Source organism: Loxodonta africana, chromosome 4, assembly GCF_030014295.1.
Source record: "Loxodonta africana isolate mLoxAfr1 chromosome 4, mLoxAfr1.hap2, whole genome shotgun sequence".
NCBI classification, from domain to species: domain Eukaryota; kingdom Metazoa; phylum Chordata; class Mammalia; order Proboscidea; family Elephantidae; genus Loxodonta; species Loxodonta africana.
Window position 1 is genome coordinate 80,430,529 of NC_087345.1, and position 27,385 is coordinate 80,457,913.

The 27,385-nt window shown below is 44.4% G+C and overlaps 2 pseudogenes; one reads left to right on the forward strand and one right to left on the reverse strand.

Annotated features, from left to right (window-relative positions):
* Positions 1-8,687: 8,687 nt before the first annotated feature.
* LOC100658929 (14-3-3 protein zeta/delta-like) lies at positions 8,688-9,975 on the forward strand (annotated as a pseudogene).
* Positions 9,976-16,317: 6,342 nt separating this feature from the next.
* On the reverse strand, positions 16,318-27,322 carry LOC100658644 (retinol dehydrogenase 16-like; annotated as a pseudogene).
* Between the last annotated feature and the right edge of the window lie 63 nt (positions 27,323-27,385).

The window sequence follows — 27,385 nt, forward strand, 5'->3', positions numbered from 1 at the left end:
CTGTCCTCACTCCTGACATCAATTGCAAGAATTCTGGTTTCCCAACACCACCCTCAGGTTTGATAATTCACTGGAAGGATGTACAGAACTCACAGAATATTGTTATATTCATGGTTACTTGAGGTAGTCTGAGAAAGCCTCTATGCCATACTTGGAGATACAGTAGCCTCCACCACGATGACATGCTGCCAGGGACGCTGGAGACTTTGACCATGGGGCCCCTCACCTTCCTCACTAGAGGCAACAGGCTCAGGGTCACCTTGAACACCCCAGGCAGGTTTATGTCTGGTATTTTCACAAAGTCCTGTTTGGTCAGCCACACAATGGGTGCTGAGGGCATGGAGACGCCAGTGTTACTCACCAGGCCCCAGAGACCTGGGAATAGTGGGAAATTAGAGAGAGGCCCTGAGATGGATTTCAGGTTAGACCCATGTATAGTGAATTTACATTCAAATTATGTTTACTGATTGAGTCAACAACCACATCCTGTGGGCTAAAAGGGAAAGGGGTGGAGAAGAAATAAGGACCTGGTGGCTGCAGGCTGTCAGGGTTTACACATAGGTCGAGATTTGGAGGGCAGGGATGGTCCCTCCTCACCTTTCTACTCCTAGTGCCTGGCACACCACAGGCCATCAACTGTGTTTGCTAAATGCATAGACAGTCTGAGAAAATGTGGTGAGTCCTTAGGAAATATCTCTTGGGGGAAGAGGGAGAGACAAAGACAGGAAGAGAATAGTGGGATGAGAGAAAGAAAGGAAGAAAAAGAAGACAAAAAAAGAGAGGAAATGGAGGAGGAAAGAAATGAGAAAAAGTAAAAATACAAATCTTTACTTTCCATACCCCGGTTACTAAAGAAGCACTTACGAATTTACAGAATGGGCCTATATTTGATATCAGGGACAGATCTTAAAAACCCCTGCATCAATTCTCAGGCAACATCTGCTCAGGGGCAAAGTTGACCCTCTGACCTGGAGAACTCCAACCCTCACCCAGGGGTGAATGCCCAGGGCAGGACTGGGGGAGGAGGTGAGGCTGCCTCATACAACATGTCAGTGGGCAGACTCCACACTCTGCTCCAAAAGGTCAGCCTCTTCTCCCACTCTCACCCCATCCCCCTTGATCCCCAGTACACCCAGCTTTCAAGAGGCTTCCCTGGAAAATACAGGAGAAAGGACACTACATGCAGGATTTGAAATAGATGACAAAGCTTAGGTCAGCAGAGGCAGGATTTCGGGTGAGTTTGGGTTGGGAGTGTTCCTGAAGGAATCAGAATTTGACCCCTTAAATACTGGGAAGAGAATAAGGCCTGCAACACGAGTCCCTCTCCTCCTCAAAAATCTTACCTTGCCTTAAACAAATGCAGTCTTTAATCCAATTCTTTTATTTTACTTACATAACATCGCTGAGAACAGGAACTATTTATAGAAATCTTTACCAAGATGTTATTTATACCAATAAAATTAGGAAACACTTTCAGCATCCAACAATGTAGGATTACTTAAATAAACTATGCCCTTCGTCATGCTGGAGTATATAAGACATTAAATATTGTGTTCAAGAAAGAATTTGATGATGAAAATGCTGATCAGAGGATCCATAATGTAGAGAGTAATTAACTCTGGCAGGGGGAGTAGAGCGAATGCTGTTCCCACTTTGTTCCTGGCTGAAAGCAGAGAGTACCAGAAAGATGTTTACCTGTGTTTTATTGACTATGAAAAGACATTCAACAGTGTGGATCATAACAAATTATGGATAACACTGGGAAGAATGGTCAAAACACTTAATTGTGCTTATGAGGAACCTGTGCTTAGAACAAGAGGCAGTCATTTGAACAGAACAAGGGAATACTGTGTGGTTTAAAATCAGGAAAGGTGTGCATCGGGTTGTATTCATTTCACCATACTTATTCAAATTGTATGCTGAGCAGATAACCTGAGAAGCTGCACCATATGAGGAAGACTGTGGCATCAGTATTGGTGGAAAACTTACTAATAACCTGCTATATGCAGATGACACAATCTTACTTGCTGAGAGCAAAGAGGACTTGAAGCACTTATTGATAAAGATCAAAGACCACAGCCTTCAGTATGGATTACATCTCAACATAAAGAAAACAGAAATCCTCACAAGTGGACCAATAAGCAATATCATGATAAGATTGAAGTTGTCAAGGATTTCGTTTTACTTGGATTCACAATCAATGACCATGGAAGCAGCAGCCAAGAAGTCAAATGATGGGCAAATCTGCTGCAGAAGACCTCTTTAAAAGATTAAAAAGCAAAGCTGTTGCTTTGAAGACTAAAGTGCGCCTGACCCAAGCCGTGATATTTCAAATGCCTCTTATGCATGCGAAAGCTAGACAATGGATAAGAAAGACCAAAGAAGAATTGATGCATTTGAACTATGGTGCTGGCGAAGAATACTGAATATACCATGGACTGTAAGAACGAATAAGTCTGTCTTGGAAGAAATACAGCCAGAGTGCTGCTTGGAGTGAGGATGGAGAGACTTTACCTCAAGTACTTTGGGCATGTTATCAGGAAGGACCAGTCCCTGGAGAAGGACATCATGCTTGGTAAGGTAGAAGGTCAGCGAAAAAGAGGAAGACCCTTGATGAGATGGATTGACATAGTGGCTACAACAATGGGCTCAAACATAGCAATGATTGTGAAGATGGCACATATTGGTCAGTGTTTCGTTCTGTTGCACATAGGATTACTATAAGTAGGAACAGACTTGATGGCACTTAACAACAACAGCAATGAAAGATCCAAAGAGGAAATTAAGAAAACATCTCCATCCACAATAAAAACCAAACCCGTTGTCATCGAGTCAATTCTGACTCATAGCAACCCTATAGGACAGAGTAGAACTGCCCCATAGAGTTTCCAAGGAGCACCTGGTGGGTTCAAACTGCCAACTTTTTCATTAGCAGCTATAGCACTTAACCACTTCACCACCATGGTTTCCTCCATTCACAACAGCACCAAAATAATCAAATACTTAGTGATAAATTTAACCAAGGCAGCACCAGATTTGTACAGTGAAAAGTATAAAATGTTGCTGAAAGAAATCAAAGTAGACCTAGATAAATGGAAAGCCATCCCATGTTCGTGGATTGGAAGACTTAATACTACCTGTCTAGTCAGCATATACATACACACACAGAGAGGGATTTGCTTCAAGGGTTTGGCTCACACGATTGTGGGGATTGGCAAGTCCAAAATCCCATCCAAAAACCAAAACTTTTGCCACCAAGTCGATTCTGACTCATATAGTTCAGGTAAAAATGGAGACTCCTGCTGGCTCACAGGATTAGGGGGAAGGGGTGGCAAATCCAAAATCCATAGGTCAAGTGGCAGGCGGGAGGCTCTTGCAGGCTTGCATAACAAGATCTGTAGGTCAGGTGATGGAAAAAGCACAGAGTGTAGAGAGAGAGTGAGTTCTGCCAAAATATCTATTTATAGTCTGCATGCAGAATACCCCCTAAGGAAACTCCCTTTTTCAACTGATTGATGGATTGACCGGATGGGACTGTATTAGATTATGGAAGTTGATTAAACTACATTGCATTAGATTACATTATGGAGCAGCAACTAGTCTAGCATTTGACCAAATCACAGGAACTTTAGCCTAGCCAAATCGACACAAAATTAACCATCACACTACCCAAAGCAATAAACACATCCAGTGTAATCCCTATCAAGTTCCAACAACAAAAAGTTCCTATTTTTTGTGGAAATAGGAAAACGCATTGTAAAACTCATATGGAATTTCAAGGGATCCAGAATAACCAATATAATCCTGAAAAAGAAAAACAAAGCTGGAGAACTCACACTTCTAATTTCAAAACTTAGTTAAAATATACAGAAATCAAAAGAGTTTGGTACTGGATAAGGATAGACATGCAGACCAGTGGAACAGAATGAAAAGCCCAGAAGTAAAACCTAAAAACAAACAAACAAACAAACCCATTGCCACCAAGTCAATTCCAACTCATAGTCTTATCACAGTTTTGCGAGTTAGAGCTGCCTGCTGCAAACAGCCAATTCTTGAGAAGGGTGAGGTGGGTAGCAAGAGCTTTATTATATATACCGGTATATGGAGACAGAGGGTAATGATCTTCTCTTAAAGCTGTCTGTCTGGAGGAACTGCAGTCCAGCTGGGGTTTTATAGAGAAAGGGGAACATGGGTTTTAGGAACTTGTGGAACGTCCATACTCTGGTTTCGGTTGTCATATTTCAAACATGTTGATTTTTTTCTTGCCGTTATCCCATCATCCCAGGGGGTGGCTGGCGCCATCCTTTGTCCTGTTTGACAGGCTTGGATTGATATCACTCGTTTTTCAAGGTCCTAGGGGAAACATTAGTTAACATTTAACTTTTAGGGGAGTTAACAGCAAAATCATAGTTGGAGACAAGCTAGGGAAAGGAAAAATGGCACAGGTTCTGTTCAAGATATGGCTGAGCAACCTGTTTCAATAGCGGCCTTGTAGGACAGAATAGAACTACCCTATAGGGTTTCCAAGGAGTGCCTAGTGGATTCGAACTGCCAACCTTTTGTTTAGCAGCCAAACTTTTAACCAGTATGCCACTAGGGTAAAACTTCACATATATGGTTAATTGATTTTTGACAATAGTGCCAACCACTCAATAGGAAAAGAATAGTCTCTTCAACAAATGGTGCCAGAAAAGAAAACAATATCTACATGCAAAAGAATGAAGTTCGAACACTTACCTTATACCATATAAAAAATTAATTCAAACTGGATCAAATTTATGAGCTAAAACCACAAAACCTTAGAAGAAAATATAGAGGTAAATCTGCATAATCTTGGATTTGGCAAAGGTTTGTTTAAAATGACACCAAAAGCACAGGCAACAAAAGAAAAACAGAAGAATTAAAATTAAGAACTTTTGTGCGTCAAATGACGCTATTGTTACCGGGTGGAAACCCACGGTTTTGCTCTGTGACTTGTAAATCAGCCAATAAATAAGAGACCAAGCTGGGAGAGTGTAAAGGGGCCTTTAAGGAAGCAATTGGGGCTGTTGCTGCTAAGATTGCTTCTAGAGGGTGAGGGAAAAAAAAAGTACTTTTAAGCGGTTTACAAGGAGGGAGTTCATACAAGTTACGTTAGCAACATTCTTAAACATACCACGCAGATGCCAGCATTTTCACAGGGCAGGCCAGCAAAGGAATTGCAATTCTGCTGCAGATTTCGGAGCTATCCAAGCAAGCTGCAGTGGAATTTTCTGCAGCCTGGGGACCTCTGTATTACTATGAAGAAGGTGAAAATACAACACATAAAATGGGAGAAAGTATTTCCAAATCATATATCTGATAAGGGTTTAATATCCAAAATATGTAAAGAACTCATACAACTGAACAAGAAGACAAACAACCCAATTAAAAAATGAGCAAAGGACTTGAACAGACATTTCTCCAAAGAAGATACACAAATGGCCAATAATCACATGAAAAGATGTTCAATAACATTAGTCAATAACATGGTTGTTGTTGCTGGGTGCTGCCAAGTCGATTCGACAGAAACAAACAGAACCAAACACTTCCCAGTCCTGCACCATCCTCATAATCGTTGCTGTGTTTGAGCTCATCGTTCCAGCCGTTGCGTCAATCCATCCCATCCAGGGTCTTCCTTTTTCAACAACCGTCTACTTTACCAAGCATAATGCCCATCTCCAAGGACTGGTCCCTTCTGACAATGTGTCCAAAGTATGTGAGATGAAGCCTCACCATCCTTGCTTCTAAGGAGCATTCTGTTTGTACTTCTTCCAAGGCAAACTTGTTCGTTCTTCTGGCAGAACATTATTCTCCAACATCACAATCCAAATGCATCAATTCTTTGTCCAGCTCTCACATGCATACGAGGCAATTAAAAACACAATGGCTTGAGTCAGGCACACTGTAGTCTTTAAAGTGACATCTTTGCTTTCTAACACTTTAAAGAGATCTTTTGCAGCAGATTTTCTCAATGCAGTGCATCTTTGATTTCTTGATTGCTGCTTCCATGGGCGCTGATTGCAGATTCATGTAAGATGAAAATCTTAACTTCAATATTTTCTCCAGTTATCATGATGTTGCTTATTTGTCCAGTTGTGAGCATCTTCGTTTTCTTTGTGTTGAGGTGTAATCCCTACTGAAAGCTATAGTCTTTGATCTTCATCAGTAAGTTCTTCAAGTCCTCTTCGCTTTCTGCAAGGAGAGTTGTGTCATCTCCACGTTGCAGGTTGTTAATGAGTCTTCCTCCAATCCTGATACCACGTTCTTCTTCATATAGTCCTGCTTCTCAGATTATTTGCTCGGCATACAGATTGAGAATGGTGAAAAGATACAACCTGACACTCATCTTTCTTGACTTTAAACCACGCAGTATCTGCTTGTTCTGTTCAAACGACTGCCTCTTGATCTATGTACAGGTTCCTCATTAGCACAATTAAGTGTTCTGAAATTCCATTCTTCACAATGTTATCCATAATTTGTTATGATCCACACAGTCGAATGCCTTGGCATAGTCAATAAAATACAGGTAAACATTTTTCTGGTATTCTCTGCTCTCAGCCAAGGCTCATCTGACATCAGCAATGATATCTCTTATTCCACGTCTGCTTCTGAATTCAGCTTGAATTTCTGGCAGTTCACTGTTGATGTACTGCTGCAACCACTTTTGAATGATCTTCAGCAAAATTTTACTTGCCTATGATATTAATGATATTGTTCAATAATTTCCGCATTCTGTCGGACTGCCTTTCTTTGGAACGAGTTCAAATATGGATCTCTTCCAGTCTATTGATAAGGTAGCTGTCTTCCAAATTTCTTGACATAGGTGAGTGAACACCTCCAGTACTGCATCTGGTTTGTTGAAACATCTCAATTGGTATTCCTGCAACTCCTGGGGCCTTGTATTTCACCAATGCTTTTGGTGCAGCTTAGACTTCTTCCTTCAGTACCATCAGTTCTTGGTCATATTCCTGAAATGGTTGAACAGCAACTGATTCTTTTTGGTACAGTGACTCTGTATTCCTTCCATCTTCTTTTGACGCTTCCTGTGTTGTTTAATATTTTCCCTGTAGAATCCTTCAATACTGTCCCGCGAAGCTTGAATATTTTCTTCAATTCTTTCAGCTCGAGAAATGCCGAGCATGTTCTTCCCTTTTGGTTTCCTAATTCTGGGTAAAATTGAAGAGGCATGGCATTGCATTTATCATCAAAAAAGGACATTTCAAGACCTATCCTGAAGTACAACACTGTCAGTGATAGGGTAATATCACACACCTACAAGGAAGACCAGCTAATATCACTATAATTCAGATTTACACACCTACCACTAATTGAAAAAATTGAAGACTTTTACCAACTTCTGTAGTTTGAAACTGATCAAACATGCAATCAAGATGCATTAATAATTACTGGTGATTGAAATGGGAAAGTTGGAAACAAAGAAGAAGGACTGGTAGTTGGAAAATACGGCCCTGGTGAATTTTGCAAGAGCAACGACTTCTTCACTGTAAATGCTTTTTTTCAACAACATAAATGGCGACTATACACTTGAACCTCACCAGATGGAATACACAGGCATTAGTCATTATGGAAATGCAAATCAAAACCACAATAAGATATGAGTTCACAACTACTAGGATGGTTATAATGCAAAAAAAAAAAAAAGGAAAAGGAAAATAACTCATATTGGCTAGTATGTTGAGAAACTGGAACCCTCATCTATTGTTGGTGGGATTGTAAAAAGGTCTAGCTGCTTTGAAAAAGTTTGGTGGTTCCCCAAAACTTATATATAGAATAATAATATGGACCAGTAATTCCTTCTAAGTATATACCCAAACAAACTGAAAACAGGGACTCAAACAGATACTTGCAAACAGATGCTATAAAATCCATGTTTTTAGCAGAATTATTTCCAATAGCCAAAAGAGTGATATAAGTGTCCTTATACAGATGAAAGGATTAAAAAAAAAAAAGGCATATACATACAATAAGATATTCTTCAGCCATAAAAAGGAATAAAGTTCTGATACATGCTACAATATGGATGAAGCTTGAAAACATGCTAAGTGATATAAAAGAAGTATAGCGAGAATGCTCCTTAGAAGCGAGGATGGTGAGACTTCATATCACATACTTTAGACATGTTATTAGAAGAGACCAGTCCCTGGAGAAGGACATCATGCCTTGTAAAGTGGAGGGTCAGGGAGAAACAGAAAGACCCTTGACAAGATGTTTCCTTCTGTTGTACACCGGGTCGCTATGAGTTGGAACAGACTCAACTGCGTCTAACAACAAGTGATATAAACCAGACCAAAAAAAGACAAATATTGTATGATTCCACTTATGAAGTATCTACAATAGGCATGTTCTAGTCATAGAGAAAGTGAATTAAAGGTTACCAGGGACTGGTGGAATGGGGAGATATTATTACTTAATGAGTACAGAGTTTCTGCTTGGGGTGATAAAAAAATTTGAAAATAGTGGTGATGGTTGCACAATATTGTGAGTGTAATGAATACCTCTGAATTATACATTTAAAATGATTATAATGGCAAATATTATGTATGTATATTTTGCCACAATGAAAATAAGTTTAAAAAATCAAGGTTTTTTGGTTTCAAAACAAAGCAAAAATTGGTTATGTCCTCCAAACCCCAGGAGCGGTGAGTTCCAGGTTACAGGTTAACAGCTCTTTGGAATTTTTTTCTGCCCCAGGTGAGTCTCCATCAGGAGAGGTGGTGAGAAGCAAAGGGTTTCTCCAGGGTGGTGTGCTCCCATTGTCCCAAAGTAGGAGGCAGCAGAGCCCTTCTGTGGGGAGGCTGGTGGTTTGAGGCTCCACTTCCAGAGAGTAGATAGACCCAAGGAGCCCCAGGCCCAGCTCCTAGGGGGTGATACTCAGAGTATCAGTGGGGAGCCCCCACTGCACCCCTGTAGGCCAGCTCCTGCTATGATCATGCAAATGGAGGGAGCCAAGGACTGAGAACCCACCAGCTTCCCCAGGCATAAGTCTTTGATGATATTTTCCCTCAACCACAAGGACCAGGCATGGGTAGGTGATGTAATCAGCTGAGGACTAAATGGGGTAGTGACAACAGGAGAAAAGTACCATGGAGCTAGCTGACACGGTGGGTAATTGGCTGAGCAAGAGAAGGGAGGCAAGGCATCAAAAGTAACTCCTGAGTGACTCTCAGTGACAGAGTCTCGGCCTCTTCATTGCCACCCCACAAAAACTCTGTCCATCCACTGCCACCTACTGCAGACATCGAACATGCAGTCATGGATAAAAATGAGCTGGTGCAAAGGCTATACTAGGGAAGCTGACTGAATGATATGATGACGTGGCAGTGTGCATGAAGTCTGTAACTGAGCAAGGAGCTGAATTACCCAATAAGGAGTGAAATCTTCTCCCAGTTGCTTATAAAAATGCTGTAGAAGCTTGCAGATTATTGTGGAGGATTGCCTCAAATATCGACCACAAAATTGAAGGTACCAAGAAGAAAACATCAAATGGCTCAAGAATAATAAGAGAAAATGCTACTAAGAGATATCTACAATGATGTACCAACTGTTTTGAAAGAGTTCTTTTGCAAGCAGAAAGCAAAGTCTTCTACTTGAAAATGAAAGGAGACTACTAGTTACTTGGATGAGGTTGTTGCTGGTGATGCCAAGAATGGGATTGTAGGTCAGTCACAACAGATAATACCAGGAAGATTTAGAAATCAGCAAAAAAAAAAAAAAAAAAAATACCTCGTGTCAGATTGGATCTGACCCTTAATGTCTGTGTGTTCTATTAGGAGATTCCAAACTGCCCTGAGAAATCCTGCTCTCTTACAAAGATAGCTTTTGATGAAGCCATTTCTGAACTCGATACATAAGAGTGATCCAAGACAGCATGCTAATAATACAATTACTGAGGGAATTGTTTGTGGACATCTTTACCCAAGTAGACGAAGCTGAAAACAGCTGCTCTGGAGTCAGATGACCTCCAGCTGTGACAAGGAGAAGATGGACCACATTAACCAGGCTTCCAACTCTTGTCTGTCGGCATAGAATTTAGGGCCAGCTGCAAAGTTAGAGGGAACAGTACCCAGCAACACTTCTCTCACTTTTTACATTAGTTACAAGTTTGAGGAGGTTCCCCAAATGCCTTTAGGTTCAATAATTTGCTAGAAAGACCAAAAGAACTCACTGAAGTCTGTTATACTCATGGTAACTGTGATGCAGTGAATTACTTAATACGGCCCTTCTAGCCACAGACTTTGTGACTCCCACACAATAATTGGGTGGCACTATGCAAATAAGGTGCTTGAGGCCACCAAAGGGATTAGACAGCTTGCTAATGAGGCCAATAAGGTCCATGGAACCCTGCAGGGTGGGGCAATGCAAATAAGGTGTGTAGAACCCTTATGAGGGGATTGGTCAATTTTGCCATCCTGTTAGTCTTAAAAGAGAGCCAATCCCAGAGCAGAGGGGGACCTGACTATCACCAAGAAGAAGAGATGGGAGCAGAGTGCATCCTTTGGACCCAGGATCCATATGCTCAGAACCTTCTAGGACCAGGAGACAGAGAGAGAGCTGTAACACAAGGACAGTGAGAAGCAGGGGCAGAGAAATGGCAGAAGCAGAGGCAGCAGAACCAGGAGACTGTCAGGAGATGACGCAGTTAGCTTCTGGCCCATGGAGTAAGAAAACTGAGCACCTCTGGCCAAGAGGCTTGCTGGCGGAGTGGGGTGCCCCTGGGCACTTGGCGGAGCTAGACTCGAAGACCCATGGAGCTAGAGAGCTGAGTGCCTCCATGAAGCAGGCCACCTGGTAGAGTGGGGTGCCTCTGGGCAGCTATCAGCAGAGCTAAAAGAGCTTTGTAACACTTGCCTGAACAGGGCAGAAGCCAGGCGGACCCAAGAGGCCCAAGGGGCCAAGGGGCCAAGGGGCTGAGGACCAGACAGAGAGCTGCCTGCAGCATGGCTGAGAAGAGGCTGTCCTGATTGATGAACTGTATCCTGAGCGTTCCTAAACCTGAATTGTAAACTGTTACTTCCCTAATAAAGTCCATAACTATGAGTATGGTCTGTGAGTTCAGTGTGGCTATTGCAACAAATTACTGTACCCAGCAGAGAAGTAGTGCCCTGGGAAGGATGGCTGGTGTCAGAATTGGCAAAGAGTTTGGAGAGAGGAGGTATATTTGATTTCTGCCTCCTTGGAATCAGCTCTGGGCTGTTGATCTTGATTCTCCTCCCCCGTTGTGGTCAGATGTCATTTTTACAGTAGTGGACACAGGGTTAGATTACCCAGTAAGCAAGGTAAGCACAAGTAAGCCCTTGCTTACCTTGCTTTCTGGGTAATCCATCCTTGTTACAGATTGTAAATTTGAAAAGAGGTTTTGATTCTGTAGGAAGGTGCTGTGGGGTTGGGAGAGAGACAGATGCTAGCCAGACCTAGAAGCAGAATCTTCTATGTGGTAAACAAAATGTGAAATTATTCACTACAGACGATCTGGTTAGCAAGGTAAGCAGTGTGCTTACCTTACCTGTTGGATAATCTGCCCCTGGTAACAGTTTATTACAGGGAAATGATACAGCTTAAAATCAGTAAAGGGAAGAAGCACAAAGGACAGTCCAGGAGAAATACCAAAGGTGTAGCTCCCATTGTCTTCTTCTGGTAGAGTCCCTATGTGTTAATCTCCGCATAAGGGTATATGACAATATGCATGGAGTATTGCCAACCAGGGAAGCTCACTCAAGTCTTTGGTGTCCAGAGTTTTTATTGGGGTTCATTCACATATGACTGACCTTTTCTCCAGTCCCTCCTAGAGGTGAGGCTAATACTTTCAGTCTCCAATTCCCTCTGGAAGAAAAACTGATGCTATGTGGCCCAAAGCCCCTGTGTTGTTAAATCAATCATTTGTTAACTGTCCAGTGGCCAAAGCCCCCATGTACAAGAAGACACTCCAATCACACAGGACATTCCAGGGACCTAGAGTCACCTCCCTGTGGCCAAGGGCAAAGGCCAAAATTCCATTTGGGTAAGGTTAATTCTTTACTACATACTGCCTCACTCCAAAATTTACACAGTAGACACTTTGCCATCCATGCTGTCTCACAAATATGTTTTTGTTTATAATTTATGGCAAATTTATGTTACTTCTATTTGAATGTTGATATTTCCCATGTAGATTTTATGATTAATATTCAGAGAGTAGAGCTAGTTAACATTGGGGAGTTATCTGTTTTCATCTTGACATGATCAGTGGGGAATGTGAAATTTTTATACAAGTTATACATGTATGGCATCATACTTTGCCAGTCAATTACTTCATATATATCAAACGTAGCAAACAAAAAGCCAAATAATTAAAAATTTTTAGGTCGTTTTGCTCTTGTAATTTTTTAAAATACTGGCCTAACATGCATGTGCTGTAAAAATAGTTAAAAGGGATACAACTTGAGATGATACCTAACTTTGTTTAATGTCTTGTGAAATTTTCATGAACAATACAAGCACAATTGTTAAGAACATGTGTATTAAGTTGATGTAAATGGAATAAATTTTGTGAATGGAGTTTTCAACTACTTTCTGTATACCTTTTCATGTAAATTAGTCTTTGGAATAAAAAACGTCTCTAAAGAAAATTGTACATTTTTGGAAATTTGTTCTTCTCTTGGGAGGGAATGTGCATTGACCAAGTTTAAATATAAAGTTTATTATAACAACAAAAATACTACTAATATAACTATTATTTTTCCAACTATGTCCAATTCCCCACTATTCCACGCACAAAAAAATCAGTTTTTATTTGGAAGGGAGGACCCACCTGCATAAAGTAATGTGTTCCATATAAACCCTTGGTATATCCATTTTTTAACTTAAGGAAGCCCCAGTGTTCTTGACCCATTGAACATTGGGTAGCATTAATTGCAAGTTTTTAAAGAATTTCTTGCTATCTTATACCTTCTCTTGGATTTTAAATCTTTGTTCCTTCTGGTTCACAGGAGTACAATATTACCTTCCTTTTTCAGCCTTCTCTCTTCTTCTGTTTGGTCACCAGCCACTCCTACTTTTGTGGCCCCGTACTTGGAAAATGGGCACACAATCTTGCTAATTTCACTCAATGTCTGACACTGGCGTCCTTTGCTTGCCTCCCACAAACTATTTCCTCATCCTATTTACAGCAACAAGTCCTTCCTTAGTTGATGAGATTGAATTTATCTTCCTGTAAATCTACCGTATTCATCTTCTATGGTTGCTGTAACAAATTGTCACACACGTAAGTGGCATAAAACAACAGGAATTGGTGCCCGGCTACCACCACTGACCACTCCAACAGGGGGCACAATACAGAGTCCTTGACAGAGAAGGAGAAAAATGTAAAACAAAATTCAGATTCACCACACTTATTGGTCTGACAGAGATGGAGGAAGCCCCAAGACTATGATCCCTGGATAGACTGCTAACTCAAAACTGAAGCCACTCCTAAAGTCTACCTTTCAGCCAAAGATAAGACAATAACACATGAGCGGAATGTCCTTTGTTCAGTCAAGTACACAAGGCCAAATGGGCAGCACCCACCCAAAAACAAAGATGAAAAAACAGGAAGAGACAGAAAAACTGGACAAATGGACTCGGGGAGGTGGGGTGGGGAGGGGGGAGTGGTGACAAATTATGGGGAATTCATCCAATGTCACAAAACAATTTGTGTATAAATTTTGGATGAGAAACTAATTTGTGCTATAAATTTTCATCTAAAGCACAATGAAATTAAAAAAAAAAAACAGAAATTTGTTATCTTAGACTTCTGTAGATATCTGACACAGGTCTCACTAGGCTAAAATCAAGGTGTTGGCAGGACTGCTTTCTGTTCTGGAGTTCCTAGGGAGAATCCATTTTCATGACTTTTCCAGCTTCTAGAGGCTACACTCCTTCTTTGGCTCATGGCCCCTTTCTCCACTTTCAAAGTAATAACAGAGGGTTGAACCTTCTCATTCCACATCACTCTGACCCCAGTTTTCTAGCCCTTTCACTTGTAGGGGCCCCTGTGATTACATTGAGCTCACATGGGTGGGTAATTCAGGATAAGCTCCCCATCCTAAGGTGAAATGGAGAGCAATCTTAACTCCATCCACCATCATAATTCCCCTTTGCCATGTAAGATAATATATTCATGAGCTCCAGGGACTAGGATATGGATACCTTTGGTGGGGCCACCATTCTGCCTACCTCACCTACCTATCCTGAATGATCTTTCAATGTCTGCCTTGAAAATCTCTCTCTTCCACTGCTCTCTAACTTCTACCACGGCTAAATTATAAAAACAGATCACCCTTCAGAATGTTTCCTCAGTACCTTACAATAAACACCAAACTATCAAATTAGGAAAAGTTTATTTTTTTTCTTTTAGCATATAAATGCCTCAAGAATAGGGACAATGATTTCTGTGTGTTCTATTGTGCCTAGTACACTGCAAATGCTCAATAAATATTGAGGACTGGAGGCTGTGAGTCTTTATATTAAGAGATATTAAAATGTCAAATATAGGTTTGTTGCTTTTTCTATTATAATTTTATTAATTTTATTATCATACTTTAGATGAAGGTTTACAAAACAAACTAGCCTCTCATTAAACAATTAGTACACATATTGTTTTGTGACATTTGTTACCAACCCCACAATCTATTATAATTTTAGATTAAATATCAGTGCTTCTGGGCAAAGAACCCAAATATTATATTCAAATGAAAGTGGAATAGAGGACTTTGGTCATTTCTTTCAGAGAAAGAGATCTCTTACACATTTGGGACAATACAATAATGCATCTTCAGGAACAGCTCTTTATTTTCTCTTGCTTATTGATTTCCCCTCACTCCAAACAGGGAGATGAAATAATTAGTCTATGGCTAAGGAAAATTAAGTAGGCTGAAGATGTGGGTCTCATTCATTTAATAAAATCTGATAACCTTGAAAATATCTAAAAATTGGCATGGATGGGTAAAGTACGGGGCCAATAGCAAGGAGAAGTAGAAGCCATGATGAGAGAAGTTGGGAGAAAAAGCACTCTGGGTACAAGGCGGGGAAGCAGGGGCCCAGAGTATTTCGACATGATCCTTAGTGAGCCTGAGGTCCATTCATATGGCACATACAGGCCTCAAGTTCCATGAGTGGCTGGAGGCAGGAGGTAGGGCAGAGCCCTAGGCTCTCGGACGGTATGAGATGTGAGAGGAACAGAGGGCTGAGGCAAGAACTTTAGGAATGCTCAGTATTAGGAGACAGGCCAGGAGAAAGAGGAAAGAAACTGTCAGAGATAAGAGGTCATCCAGAAAAGGAAAGAAAATGAGGCAGAGGGGTATAGTAGTGAGGTGCTATGCCAGGATTCCATAGTGTGCAGAGAGAGAATGATGCTGGGCCCAGGGTGGTTACTTGGAACAAATTTCAGCATCATCCTTAGGAAACACAGTGTAAACCTGGTTGCCAGATCACCTCACAGATTCCAGAATTCCAGTTACTGACATCTCCCTGACTAGAGATCAGACATTGAGTCAGGGCCCCAAAGATGCTGTAGCGAGAGACCTCTTAGATGTGTCCCTGCACACCACTGTCACAAAGATAAGCCAGTCCCAAAATCAAATGAAGAAAGTGTCACACTGGAAAAGCTTAGCAGGGTTTGGGCATTCTGAACCAAGGGTGACAGAAAAGGGGGTTCAGATCAAGGACCCAGCCCTGAAGAACAGGCCTGAACCTGCTAGGGGCTAGGGGATGGAGGCAAGAAGTGAGGGAAGGCAAACCTCCCCTACTTCATACCTGTCCCCAGCCCAGCACCTCCAGAGCTCATTTAGGAGGCATCTCCCAGCATATCTACCTCCAGGGTGAATGAATGGGGTGGGCTTGATAGACAGGGCAGAGACTGTCCCTCAAAGGTTGAGCAGGTAGGTATTCCCAGTGGCAGAGGCTCTTCAGTACTGAAGGACACAGGTGAGGCCCGGGGGTTGGCTGAGCTGGAGAAGGATGGCTCAGTACTGACCCTACCCTGGCCTGGGCCCAACCTGCACCTCCAGGACTGCTGTGCTGATGGCTGGCCAAGCTGTGCTCCCCTGGGCCCAAACATCCAGCATCAGAAAATGCAGTGTACATACTTACAGGAGATGGCGGGGAGTTGCAGAATTCCAGAGGGAGGCTCCTACTCCCAAGGATGGGAGAGCCTCCCACTCTCAGGCGACAGGCTTCCCTGCTCAGGTGGGACCTGAAGGGGACAGGCATGTGGTCACTCTTCCTATCCCACTTGCCCACAAGTATCTTCAGAGTAGGGGTGATTTCACCTCCTCCAGGCCATTTCCATCTTGTGGGATGGTGTAGACAGGGCACCTGACATTGCAGACCTTGAGAAGACAGACAGGAAGCAGAGCAGATGGGGGCTGGGCCTCCTCCCCTCTGTTCACACACTCCCCAAAGTGTGGATTCCTCAGGATGGCAGGAGAGGCCATGAGGCTCAAATATTTCAGTGGCCACCCAGGAAAACAGGGCACCAATAAGTGTTGTTGGGTCCCTGTTCCTACGCTGCAAATCTTGGTTCTTTCCTCCTAATATCCTAAAGTCCTGAAAAATGGGGCAGGGGTCAGTGGGGGTAAGTGGGTGCCCTAGCCGAATTGGAAACTCCCTCCCTCTGTCCTATTTTCATCCCCAAACCCATCTCTCCTCCTCGCACCATGCCCCAATTCACTACACCAGACGCCCAAGTCCTGTCTTCACATGGCCTTGGCAGGCCTTGGGGATTTCAAGTAGATCATGGTATCCACCAGGGCAGTGGGCATGTAGCTCATGGGGAGGTAGACGAGCTTGGCATCCCAGCCAGGTGAGTACCGGGTGTGGGGGTGGCAGGCAGTCAGCACGTGCTCCATGCAGTCCATCACCGAGAACAGATTAGGTAAGGAGTTTTTTTCTACATTTTTGGCCATTTTCATGTCTGTCCAGAATGAGAAAGAACCCAGATAATACTCCCACCTCTCAACCCACCCACCCTGGGACCAGCTTTGGGAGAAAAGTTCCTAAAAATTCCTACTTCCCCAAAGCTGTCACCCCAACTTACTTCAGTCAGGTTGCCCTGGCCTAGCCCTTCCCCTAGAGTAGGTTGATCCACACTAACCAGTCTGGATCTCAGCCTGAGAATACCTGGACAGCATGAACAAATATCTTTGCTAACAATAGGAATCTAAGGGTCTGAGAACCAGCTGTTTCCAACATCAGTTTGCTATGAGTCCAAGGGTGTGTTCCCTCTCTGGCTTCAGTTTCCTCCTCAGAATAATGAGGGGGTTCAGAAAAGTGGTCCTAGATCTAATAAGCCTGGGTCATTTGTGTGGATTACCAGTTGACCAGAGAGGATCATGGGAATCAGGCTGAACATCTCCATATTCTGGGGGAGGCAAAGCCAGGAAGATGAACCTGACACTAATAGAGCAGCTAGTGATGGGCCCAGGCCTTCCAGACAAGGGTTTGCATCTCTCCACACTGTCCAAAGCCCACTCACAGGAATCCAGGAACTTCTTGCTGTAGGGCTCCTTGACACACTAGCTGGCTCGGTCCCACAACTGTTGGAAATTCTGTAAAAATGTCTCTTTTTTGCTAGCTCCAGTTTTGAAGGAACCAGGCTCAATAACAGCCACCTTCACTCCAAAGAAGGAGATCTCTCTCCTGCAAAGCAGACAGACACAGGGAAAAGGACTTTAGAGGCCTTGGGAGAAAAAAAACGCACAAACAAACAACAATCCAGGACTGGGGTGGAATAGGCTGGAAGCCTGGGGACTTGCAAAGGGCAGCAGCCAATGGGACGATAATAATGACCATTGCATTGCCTATGTATAGAGTTTAAATAATTTTTAAAATAATTTTACATAATGAGCTCATGAGCTCTAAACCTACCTATCCCGCAGTAAGGCCCCACTGAAATGCTATCTCCTCCTATTTTCCCCACTTCCAATCATCACTAAGCCTTGCCAGTCTTACATCCTGCATACACTTTCCTGTCCCTTTCTTGCCTTTTCCTGCCCTAGTAAACCCCTGGTTGTCTCTCAGCTGAGCTCCTGCACATGTCTTCTAAGGAGTGTCTCTCTGCTTTCAGATTTATCTCCCCACACTCAGAGCCATCCTTACCACAGCAGCTAGAGCAGTCTCCTGAGGCTGATTCAACCAAGTAGCTACCCTGATTAGGTGGCTATTATCCCTTCCATGGGCTTCCACTGCCAAGAGCATGAAGTGCCAGTGGCTCTCCAGGGCCCAAAGGCCCTCCCCAAGACCACCTGTGCCTACCTCCCCAGCGACTTGCCCAGGCCCAGCCTTGTCCTTCCTCCCTGGAGTTTTTGCAGTACAGGCAGCATGCTCGCCCTCAGCCTGGGCCTCTGCTGATGTGAGGCCCTCAGCCAGGAAGCCTTTTCTGGAAACCCTTCTATGCCCAGTTGTCAGGCCAACTCCTTGTCCTTCAGTCCTTAGCTCAGACCCCAGCTCAGGGCCCTCTCCTCAATTGGGGGCTTCCAGGGCTAACTTGGTCCCAAGCATTACAAGAGAAGACAATAGTGTTTTACAATCTCTTGTCCTGCTCTCAGCTGTGAGAGTCTGTAGGTCAGGACCCAGATCTTGTCTTAGGACTCACTGAGCACTTATACAACTGCCCAGTAAATATTTGCTGAATGGAATCAAATGAGTGCCCCACTTCCATCGATCCCTGACAGAGAATATCACAGTGGATATGTACATGCACTCAGGAGCCAAGGTATCCCTAGTCTTACTCTGCCTCAGACAATTCCCTGCAGTGAAGTCTACTCTATGGCAGGGGTATATCTCATGAAACTCTATGAGCCTGGGCCCCTCCTTCCACTCAGAACATTGAAAGGTGGTTCGCAATGAATGGCCACCAAATTCAGGGAGGCAGAAAGACAACGGAACAAGAAAGAGGTTTCCAAGGAGGGGTCTAAGGCTGTGAATAAATGAACCCCCAGAAAAGGCTCCTGAAGAAGAACAGAAGCAGGAGAGCTAGGGAGACTCCACTGTTCCAGTCCCATACCTGAGGGAGTCTGAAAAGGCCTCTAGGGCGTACTTGGAGATGTAGTAGGCCCCGCCACAAAGGGACCCTGAGCCCATGACACTGGAGACACTGACTATGCGGCCCCTTGCCTTCCTCACTAGGGGAAGCATGCCCAGGGTCACCTCAACTCACCCCCAGTAGGTTCACGTCCAGTACTTCCACAATGTCCTGTTTGGTCAGCCACTCGTTGGGTGCCAAGGGCACAGAGATGCCAGCATTATTCACCAGGCCCCATAGACCTGGAGTTAGTGGGAAATTAGAGAAGAGAACGTGAGCATGTCCAGTGTACACACAGTTATGGTCCAAATTCCCACTCCAGTTGAGTGAAAAGACTGCAATAGACATTGGATAGGGGGAAAGAGGTTAGAATAACTAACCCCATGGTATCTGCAGGGTGTGGGGTTTGCAGATCCTGTAAGCTGCTGGAGGACAGTAACTATGTCTTCCTCTTCCTTTCATTCTTCATGGCCCAGCAGAGCCTGGTAGATAGTGGGTAATCCCCTATATTTGATGAATGCAGGAGCTGGTTTTAATGAAATACAATTTGTCCTTTAGTCTAGAAACTTAGAGAATAATGTTTTGGCTTCTTACACATTAATGACGTATATAGTCACCTACATTTTCACATTTTAATGGACACCTTATATAGCATGTGCTCAACAACTATCTATTGAAGAAATGAGAGAAGCAGGAAGACAGCAAGAATGATGAAGACAGACAATAAGAGAAAAAAAACAAGACAAAGCTAATATCTGTGCACAGCTTGGTTGGAAAAGACAGACCCGAAATGCCAGTTTGAGGGGAAGGTGGAGAACAGTCCTGTATTTCACATTAGAGGACTGGCCTTGAAGCCACTTGTATCAATATTGAGTAGCGTCCATGCAGGATGCAAAGTTTGCCCTCCAAGCTGGGAAGTCCAAGGGTAGGCTTTGGGGAGGAGTCCAGGTGCACTCACCCCTCACCCAAGGGCCCAGACTCCCCTTTCTACCCCAGAAAATGTCATCCTCTTCTCCCTCCCACCCAGATGGCCATCCTTGCCCCATCTCCCTCAGCTCCCAGCCCACTCAGGTTTCAGGCAACCTCTCTGGAAAATGCACTGGGGAGAAAAGACTCAACTCCAAGGACTTTGAGTAAACAGAGTTACCAACCCACCAACCTCAGAGCAGTAAGAGTGGGCTTAGGCTGAGTTAGGGCAGGGGTGGTGGCTGCTGACTCTGGAAGTATTGGTCCAAAGAAATGAGTTGCTCTCCTGCTCAGAAACATGCCCTGCCCTTATAGAAATGCAAATACTTTGGCCCAGATATTTTGTTTTTAAGAATCTAATCAATACACAAGTTTATAGAGATTTAGTTAAAAACAGATTCATGACAATAAAATGTAGGAAATAATTTCAATATCAAACCATTAGGTAATGTCTAAATAAGTAATGCTGTAGTAAAAGACGGCAGCCAAGAAAACCCTATGAAGCAGATCTACTCTGCAACACATGGGTTATCATGAGTCGGAATCAACTGGCTGGCAATGAGTATGGCAGTAAAGTAAAATGATGCTTTTGTGTGTTGTCAAGTTGATTCCAACTCCTAGCAATAGAATATTGTAAATCATTAAGCATTAAATTTCTGAAGAAAATTTGATTTTGTTGTAAAACTGAGCATCATTTTTTCAGTGAAAAGGATACAAACTGTGTGCAAAAATATAATCCCATATATGTCACAACATTAACAGTAGTTACCTCTGGGTGGTGAAATTATGGGACCTTTTTTTTTTTTAACTTTATACTTTTCTATGTTTTCCACAACGACCAACCATTACATTGATAATCAGATGAAAGAAGTCAATGGCCTTCTTTTCCTCCCAAAATAAGACAGGTAGAGTACTGTAGTAGAAAAAAAAGTGGCCACTTACTGGTTATTTGACAGTCCTAAAGCAAGTTCTAAGGAGCCCTGGTGGTGCAGTAGTTAAGCGCTCAGTTGCTAACCACAAGGTCAGCAGTTCAAATCCACGAGCAGCTTGGCATGAGAAAGAATGTGGCAGTCTTCTTCCTTAAAGATTAAAGACATGGAAACTCTATGGGGCAGTTCTACACTGTCCTATAGAGTCGTCATGAGTTGGAATCAATTCAAGGGCAATGGATTTGGTTTTTTGGAAAGCACACTCTGAAAGTTCAGTGTCCTCATCTGAAAATGGGGCTTATCTTAATTCTCTCTATAGGTGAGTGTGGGTCACCAGGAAGAACATGGTGAAGTGCTGAGAACATGAGGCCAGCTCCAGCACTGCCTGCCAACCTCCCACTCAAATCTTCTGGGAGGTGCTCCAGTCTCTACCCTTAAGTCATAAAGTCGACTTTGATCTCTAACCCTAGGGATCAGCCTCAAGTAAATCAAGAACTTTGGCTTTCGGGGAGAGGAGAGGATAAATACAAATTCTGAAAGACCAAATTCTCATCAGTGCAAACTCACCAAAATTACAGAGCTCCCAAATGGAGATGGGGTGGGAGGAAGACAGAGTGGAAAACAGAAGGGGTTCAGGCTTGCATGGTGGGTGAGGTGAAGAAGTATTAATTCAACCTGAAACACACCTTAGGTATCTACCCAGGTAACAGAAGCAAGGTCTCCCATTCACGCAGAGAGAAGCAAACAGACACAAACGGGAATCCTTCACCCACTGGGTGGCTGCATTGATGCTCTCAGTCTGGGTGACATCCATAGTCACCATCTCCAGCCTGTCTGATGTCTGCCCCTCAGTTGCTCTGCCCCCTGCTCTGTCAGACATGCAGCCAGCACCCTCAAACCTTGCAGGTCCAGCTGCCTGGCCAGCAGGTTCCCAAAGTCTGAGTCACAGCCCGTGATAAAGACACACTTCTCTCAGAGGTGGCTCACCACCTGCCTTTCCCGGTACCAGCGCAGAAGGTAGTACAGGCTCAGGATTGGCTTTCAGGGAATTGGTTAGAGAGGCTAGAATCAGAAAAGAGTCCTGGCCTCAGTAATCACAAAGGCTGTGCAGGTAGGCTGGCCTCCAGGCTCTATGATATGGAGTCCTCAAGTTTCTTCCTGTTTAATTCCTTTCCTAAGCATTATTGGCTCTGTCCCTAACTTGTGGATTCTGCTGTATTGATCCCAGTTCTAATATCGTTGGATTCCCCAAGGACCACCTTCCCAGCCACTTATCCATCCAAGGTTACCTTTTCCCAGCCACTCTTTCTCGGTACATCCACTCCTCCCTGCTCCCTATCTATATGCATGCACATGCACGCACACACACACACACACACACACACACACACACATGCTAGTGATACAGCACTGTGTGTACTTACTTTTGTTTCCTGCTCAAGTCCTGGACTCTGGTCTTGGTGATCATACAGAGGTTTTTACAGGATTCAAAACCCAGTTCTGGTACCAATTAGCTGTGTGACCTTGGGCAAGTTGTTACATCCCTCTGAGCCTGGGTTTCTTCATCCAGTTTAGCACACAGAATTTCACTCCTTCGAAAATTAAGTCACTATCTCTTTCCCTGGGATTAGGAAGAGAAGGCAAAAGAGTGTAAAGGAATAAGCATTCTCCTTATACAGTAGATCCTAGGGCAGGAAGGTGTAGGGGATCACAAAGGGGCTGTCTCACCACAGAGGCAAGGAAAAGGGAGAAGAAAGGGAATGGTGCTAGAGCACTCGGTAAGGAAGGTTGAGAGAACAACTTCTGCAAGGTAAGTGTCTTAGGCTGGGTCCTCTAGAGAAGCAAAAACAGTAAAGCGTGTATATATATATATACGTAAAAAACTTTACATATATATGTATATAGTTGTTGTTAGGTGCCGTCAAGTCGGTTCCGACTCATAGTGACCTTACGTACAACAGAATGAAACACTGCCTGGTCCTGCACCATCCTTACAATCGTTGTTATGCTTGAACTTATAGTTGCAGCCACTGTGTCAATCCACCTCGTTAAGGGTCTCCCCCTTTCTGCTGACCCTGTACTCTGCCAAGCACCATGTCCTTCTCCAGGGACTGATCCCTCCCGACAACATGTCCAAAGTATGTAAGATGCAGTCTCACCATCCTTGCCTCTAAGGAGCATTCTGGCCGCACTTCTTCTAGGACAGAGTTGTTCGTTCTTTTGGCAGTCCATGGTATTTTCAATATTCTTCGCCAACACCGCAATTCAAAGGCGTCAACTCTTCTTCGGTCTTCCTTATTCATTGTCCAGCTTTCACATGCATATGATGTGATTGAAAATACCATGGCTTGGGTCAGGCACACCTTAGCCTTCAGGGTGACATCTTTGATCTTCAACACTTTGAAGAGGTCCTTTGCAGCAGATTCACCCAATGCAATGCGTCTTTTGATTTCTCGACTGCTGCTTCCATGGCTGTTGATTGTGGATCCAAGTGAAATGAAATCCTTGACAACTTCAATCTTTTCTCTGTTTATCATGATGTTGCTCATTGGTCCAGTTGTGAGGGTTTTTGTTTTCTTTATATTGAGGTGCAATCCATACTGAAGGCTGTGGTCTTTGATCTTCATTAGTAAGTGCTTCAAGTCCTCTTCACTTTCAGCAAGCAAGGTTGTGTCATCTGCATAACGCAGGTTGATAATGAGTCTTCCTCCAATCCTGATGCCCTGTTCTTCATATAGTCCAGCTTCTCGGATTATTTGCTCAGCATACAGATTAAATAGGTGTGGTGAAAGAATATGACCCTGACACACACCTTTCCTGGGACTTTAAACCAATCAGTATCCCCTGGTTCTGTCTGAACAACTGCCTCTTGATCTATGTAAAGATTCCTCATGAGCACAATTAAGTGTTCTGGAATTCCCATTCTTCTCAATGTTACCCGTAATTTGTTATGACCCACACAGTCAAATGTCTTTGCGTAGTCAATAAAACACAGGTAAACATCCTTCTGGTATTCTCTGCTTTTAGCCAGGATCCACCTGACATCAGCAATGATATCCCTGGTTCCATGTCCTCTTCTGAAACCAGCCTGAATTTCTGGCAGTTTCCTGTCAGTATACTGCTGCAGCCGTTTTTGAATGATCTTCAGCAAAATTTTGCTTCCATGTGATATTGATGATATTGTTCTATAATATATAAAGATTTATATCAAGGAAATGGCTCACATGCTTTTTAGAGGCTGTAATGTTCCAGGTCCTTGAGGTAGGAAAGAGGATTCTCTTGACTCACCTAGCCACAGGGGCTGGCAAACCCAAGATTGGCAGGCCAGAGAGCAGGGCTATTGCAGGCTGTGAAGGCTGAGGAATCTCAATATTGGCAGGCCAGACCACAGGTAAGGTACTAGTTCAAGTTCCCAGAACCAGAGGTCAGATGTACAGGAGCCAGGTGCAGGAAAAGCTAGGCTGCTGAGGGCAGAGAGATGAAGGCTGAGAGAGGGCGGTGATCTGCCAGAGGCCCCGCCCCTGCTGGTACCATAGCAGATCCCATCGTGGAGGTAATCACGTATCAAATCTCAACAGAGAAATGATCACAACATACAGCTGCCCAAACACTGAGAATCATGGCCTAGCCAAGTTAACACACAATCTTAACCATCACAGTAGGTGTCGGACTATTACCCTTTCACCTCCTAAAACTGCTCTTTCCCACCCCTGGGAGCCCTCTGCCCCACCTGCCCAGCCACAAGTGCAGAATCTGGCCCACTCAGTACTGAGACTCTCAAAGCAGAAATCATCACCCAGCTTTATTTTCTAAGTGATGCCACCAGGACTCAGTTCAACAAGGACAGCAGGGACAGTGTGCCCTGTACTCTCTCAAGCTAGGAGGGCTGTCAAACCTAATAATTGAAAAGGATCTGATCAGTTGGGCTCAGGATGCTGATGGAAAGGAGGAGGGAGCTGCCCCTCAGAAGGCTAAAGAAAGGACCAGAGGCTGCATCTCATGAAAACTGTTGACTGAGGGAGTTTCAGGGTAAGATAATTACTACCATGTCAGGACAGAAGGTGGGGCAAGGAAGGGCAGAGATAGGAGAGTGGGGCAGGGACAGGAGAAGACAAGGTTTCTTTGCCCTGGGCATCTCCCCACTGTGCTGATTTATCGAAGCTCTGGCCCAGAAGTAAAGGAAGAAGAGGAGATGCACTGGGAGGGGGAAGAAGAGGTTTCCCGTGGAACCAGAGGCTCAACTGCAGGCAGAACAGACTGACAGTGCTGGTTTCCAGGCTCTGCCTTAAGGTGGAAACGTCATCTGCAGGGAGCTGACTGCTGGTTCTGGGAGAGTGTGTCCTCAAGGTGGAATGTTGCAGCAGTGTGGCAAAGGGTGGCCAGCAGCAATCAGCCTTTCCCTACTTCCTGAAATGCCTGGTAGGACCCTCCTACCACGGCTTCAGAGAGGGATGGGGGAGGAAAAAGGCAGAGGAGGAAGGAAGGAGCTCTAGAAACTCTGAGCAGGCCAAGGGGAACTGCAAATCATAATCTGAGATCCATATCCTGCTAAGGGAAGGGTCATGTTTACTTGGAACTAACTGGATTCTTTTTTTTCTCAGTGACCACAATTTTTTTCAACCCAAGAATATCTAAGGGCCCCCACTTCACCCTTGCTGTTTCGTTCTTGTTTGTGACCCCTTGCTGGGGTGCCAGGGCCTTCAGGGTCCCTTCCAGAGTCTGTAACAAGTCCAGGATGTTCCAGAGAGAGCTGCTTGGTCCCTACGAGAAGAAGGAAAGGAGGAGAGGAACCTGGGAGAACTCACCTGGAAGCTATGGAGTCCAAAAAACGAGACAGCTAGCAGAGGAGATTCCCTGGTGCAGACTTTGCAGCCACAAGTATCCTGCACAGGACGTCCCGTCTAAATGCCCTCTTTATTTTAAGGAAGAAACTGAAGACGAGAGGGAAGCTCCCATGGACTCATAGTAAGCTGCTGTTAGAGACAGCTGGTTTTCACACACTTAGCAGTGTTAGCAGAGACCTTCATTCATACCGTCCATGTATTTTCAGGCTGAGAGCCAGACTGATTAGTGTGGAACAACCGCTTCTGGGAAAGCCTGGGACATACCCAGGGAGGTTGGAGTAGATTTGGAGCATGGCTTGGGGTCCCCAGATATACTTAGAAACTCTCTACCTAGAGCCTTGAGTGAGAAGAGTGGGATGTGCAAGTACATCTAGATCCTTTCTCACCCTGAATAGATCTCAAAACGATTGAAGGCATTTTGCTCACCTAATTGTCCTTGGTGATGAACTGTACTGACTGCCTGCCATCCCCCTACCCAGAACTTGGCTGGTTGGGATGCCAAGTTCCTCTACCTCCCCGTGAGCTACATGCCCACCATCCTGGTGGGTGCCATGGCCTACTTCAAGCTCCCCAAGGCCTGCCAAGGTCCTGTGAAGGCAGGACCGGGGTACACGGTGGTATGGATTGCGGTGATGTGTGAGGAGGAGCCTTGGGGGAGGGGAATAGCATGGAAACGGGGAGATTTGAAGTCTCCAGGGACACTGTTCACTCCCTTCTGACTGACCCATGCCCCAGACTTTTTCTGGGACCTTACTCAGCACTCTTGTACTATTAGGAGGAAAGAATTGTACCTTAGGAATGGGAACCCGATAGCACCCATTGGTGCCCTGTTGTCTTGGGTGGCCACTGAAATATCTGAGCCTCATAGCCACTCCTGCCACACTGAGGAATCCACACTTTTGAGGAGGGTATGAGCAGAGGAGAGGAGGCCCAGCCCCATCTGCTCTGCCTCCTGTCCATCTCCTCAGGTTCTGCAATGGCTGGTGGCCTGTTTACACCACTTCACAGAGTAGAAATGGCCTGGAGGATGGGGAGGCATCCCTCCTCTGAAGATACCTGTGGGCAAGGGGTGGGAGTGGGAAGGGTAACTATCTGCTTGTCGCCATCTGGCCTCGGGTCCCAACGGATCAGGGGGGCCTGTTGCCTGAGAGTGGGGGGCTGTCCTAGCCTTGGGGGAGGAGCCCTCTACCGGGATCCTGAAGCCCCCCCACTTCTCCCCTACAAGTATGTACACTGCATTTTCTGATGTTGGATGTTTGGGCCCAAGGGGGTCACTGCTTGCTCATCTACCATTAGAGAGGTCCTGGAGAGGCTGGTCTGGCCCCGGTCTGGGTAGGGCAGCACTGACCCATTCTTCTCCAGCCCAGCCAACCCCTGGGCTTCACCTGTCTCCTCCTGAACTGGAAGACCCCCTGCCACTGGGAATACCTGCACAACTCTCGAATGGCATCATCTGCCTTCTCTCTACCAAGCCTGCCCCATTCACTCACCCTGGAGGCAGGCATGCTGGGAGATGACTCCCAATTCAGTTCTAGAGTTGCCGGGACCTCGGTAGGTGTGAAGTAGGG